Source organism: Miscanthus floridulus, chromosome 12 (genome assembly GCF_019320115.1).
Source record: "Miscanthus floridulus cultivar M001 chromosome 12, ASM1932011v1, whole genome shotgun sequence".
NCBI classification, from domain to species: Eukaryota; Viridiplantae; Streptophyta; class Magnoliopsida; order Poales; family Poaceae; genus Miscanthus; species Miscanthus floridulus.
The window spans coordinates 3,202,461-3,206,111 of NC_089591.1; the positions used below are offsets into that span (position 1 = coordinate 3,202,461).

Genomic DNA, 3,651 nt, shown 5'->3' on the forward strand with positions numbered 1-3,651 from the left:
AGAGATGCAAAAAGGTTATTGCATCAAAATCATGATGTAATACATCTAATAAATTTGATGCAATAAGAATTTCTATTGCAACGGCTAACATTCGGTGCAATACAACCTATTGCATCAACATTAGGTTCGATGCAATAGTTTGAATTGCATCGACATTAGGTTGCTGCCATTTTATATTGCATCCATTCTGTGCTAAATAATAAAGATTTGCAATACAGAAATTCACAGAATTTCAAAAACCAATGGTATGAAAGTGCAATGACATTAATAACTTTGATCATCCACATTCAGTGGCGTGTATAATAATAAAATAAAAAAGCTTCGTAGATCAAGAATGTAATAGCAAGGCTGTTGAAACTCAATTCTAGACTTGTAGAACTAAACAATTAAACTAAAGACTTAGCACAAATCATGAAAGATTCGTTGTCACTGTAGAATTCTTGATTCAGTTCATCCTTCCAAAGATTCCGAGCGATCTTCTCAAGGTTCAGGGTTCATCTTTCTAGTCAATAGAAACAGTGCAGATGCCATATGCATTAGTAATGAAATTCATCAGTGGTTGTAGGGACAATTTATGCAGCTGAATAGAACACAAATAACATAACTGCAGCATACTTTCTAGATGTTGAAATAGAACGCAAATAACATAGCTGAATAGAACACAAATCACATAGCTGCACCATTTTCCTAGATACCACATTTAAATAGTTCACGACTCAACAAATATACACACTGATCCTTTATAATCATCAAAACATCTGCAGCTCACACCTTTCCACCTTTCTTTCTCATCTCTCTTTTTAGTTGGAACATTCCTTAGTTGCCTGTGTTGAAATATATTTTGCTGGCCCATTATTGCCATTTTCAATTGCAAAAAGAGCTCTATTGGTACTGCTGCAAGTGAAGCAAGTAGATTGAATTAGCGAGCAGCATAATGTAGATGCTTAGTAAATTTAATCTTCTAACTTCATGTTGCTACCATTTGCTAAGCCTACAAGCAGACAATTACAAGATAACATGAAATTGACACATTGACAAATTTGTTCAAGGATGCCTTGCTAAACTTCAACTATCACAAATCATAGCACTGGAAATGAAATTTATAATGTGACAAGTGAGCTGAGATACCTGAAGTACCATGAGATGATATTGATGCCTTGCTAACCTTCATTTATCTCAAATATCACTAATTATAAGTCTGGTCACTAATCACATATGAGAAAATAGGAAACACTGGACTAGGACAGTTACCTTTAACCCATAGGAGGTGAACATGCCCATGAGGAACTAGCAGTTACCTTTAACCCATTGAGGTGAACACTGAGCTAGGAGGTACAGTAAGCATCATATCCATTTGAGTTGAGTGTCTGCTCTTCTCTTCCCTTGCTGCAAGTCTTGTATATTTGAGAATTACATTGATGCCTCATTGATAAGATAACATGAAAAACAATGACGGGCATTTGAATTTATGAGATCATTGCACAGATCTGAACTAATTAACTGGTTAACTGAAATGGGGCAGCAGTTGCAAAATTAGTAGAAATAGATTAGTTTAAAAAAGAAAGTAGGATGCAATAAAGATTAATGTGACAAGGAATAGCTGACATTAGAAATAGGTTAATTTTAATGATCTGGTACATACTACAGCACACAAGTTGCTTCAGTCTTTAGAGCAAATAACTCCAGAAGTACATATAGTCCTTGACCACACAAATATGCCGCCTTTCTTGTACAGAAAACAAAACAAGTTTGTCCAGGATGCTGGATCCTAGAACAGGAACCAGCGATGCCTCCTTCACATTAAGCAAATACACAACAACAATTTAAAATTTGTAGTGGAAATCAATTAATAACAGCAGAGAAAATTTTGGCATATCTTCATTATAATAGTTACAGATTTTCGAATCTGATGGCACAGCTAATAAAGCAATTACGTTAAGGTAGGCTGAGAGTAGATTTTGCAGGTAAGGTGCCTTTAATTAGTTTAGTGCTGCTATGTCCACATAGGAGACTTAGCATATGATGCATTTTAATATAGGATACGTTATGAAGCTTGGTCTAAATTTGACGGCTGATCTGGAATACAACTACTCTAGTAATGTGAGCACGATGGTAGGAAAACACATTGATATATAGAGAACCAAACTGTATTATACAGAAAAGAGAAACAGTATCTACCATGCTAAAGAGACCTATCATCGAACACCTAGGATGCAAGAGCAAACTAATCCATCCATTCTGAATTACTGAATATACCTTGCACTGATGGGAACATTGTCGTGTGCTCAAGATTAAATGGAAGCATCGAGGTAGCCCTGTTAATCCAGACTAATAGATCCTCCTGACCTGAATCTCAACCTAATAAATAACATATCTGATATCTCAAGTCAAAACAACCGCAGAGATCAAAATCCATTGGTAATTAATAATTATTACTCCGACTTGTTATTAGTCTCATGCATGAAACAGTCTGTACATTCCGTTCCAAAGAGGGAGCAACAACTAATTAACAATAGGTGGAGGGAACAAACCTGCTGCGTGGTGATGAGGGACTCCATGCGGAGGGAGACGACGCCCTTTGTTTGCAGCGGCCGGTGACGGCCTTCGACTGCGTCTCCTCCGTGGGGACGTCGTCGTAGTTGCCTGCGAAGGCGTCGTCCTGCTCGGCGCTGCGCGGGCCGCAGCTGCACCCCCATGCGTATACTCTTGCCGCTGCGGCAGAGGAGCTCAGTGGTCCCGAGGTTGTGGCCGGCGAGCGGGCGAAGGAACCACTGGCTGCGGCCCCCTGGGCACAGCGTGCGGCAGCCTGGCAGCCTGCCTCCCTGGGCGCGGCGGCGGCCTGGCAGTCTGACCCCCGGGTGCTGCGGCGGCCTGCCCCTAGGCGCGACGGCGTCGCACGGCCTGAGATCGGCGGCGGTCGCCCATCCAGATCCAGGAAGTTTTTCTTTTTTCACGGTGGAATTCGTATCTATAGAAAGGTGAGATGGGAGTGAGAAGCAGCCTGGCCATTCGGTACTACTAGGCCCTAGGTACTACCGAACCGAATCCTCGGTTCTTCGGTTCCCAAAAAAATCGGCTTCCAAAAAAACGGCGAAGTTCGGCTTTTAGTTCGGTTCGGTAAACAACTCTGGCTTCCGAAAAATCAGCGACTCGGGAGGGCGTGCCGGACTCTGGGCGGGGATGCGCGCCGCGGGAGGTCGGCTGTCGCAGGGGGCGCTGGGACTCCGGGTCTCCGGGAGGCGAGAGTTCGGTTCCTCAGTTAGTTCGGTTAACCGAGGGGAGGAACCGAATTAACCAAACAAATTTTGGTTCTTAGGAAATGGGAACCGAACAGGGAACCGAGATTTCAGTTCTCGGTAAATTCTGTTCGGTTCTCGGTTTTTTCGGTTTGGTTATCGGTTCTCGGTAAAATTTGCCCAGGGCTAGTGAGAGGGTTTGGGGCAGCGGCCGCGATATTTTGAGAGCGCGCGGGGAGGAAATTTTAGGCGCCCACGCGCGCGAATTTGGAGAGCGAACGACGGGAGGTGCACGGGCAGCGCTAGGAGAGATGGCGGCGGGTGAAATTTTGAGACCGCCTGGTGCATCGAATCACCACGTAGGGTTATAAAAGGAGAGGTATTTGGGCTTTTGTGGGCTAGCAGGAATTTGTTT

The 3,651-nt window shown here is 43.1% G+C and overlaps 1 long non-coding RNA gene across 1 annotated transcript; it reads right to left on the bottom strand.

Moving 5' to 3' along the window:
- Positions 1–254: 254 nt before the first annotated feature.
- LOC136496952 (uncharacterized) lies at positions 255–2,982 on the bottom strand. Its single transcript, XR_010769169.1, has 3 exons — positions 1,129–2,982; positions 772–894; positions 255–502 (listed from the first exon to the last, which is right to left on the bottom strand). It is a non-coding gene; the product is annotated as an uncharacterized lncRNA (long non-coding RNA).
- Positions 2,983–3,651: the final 669 nt, after the last annotated feature.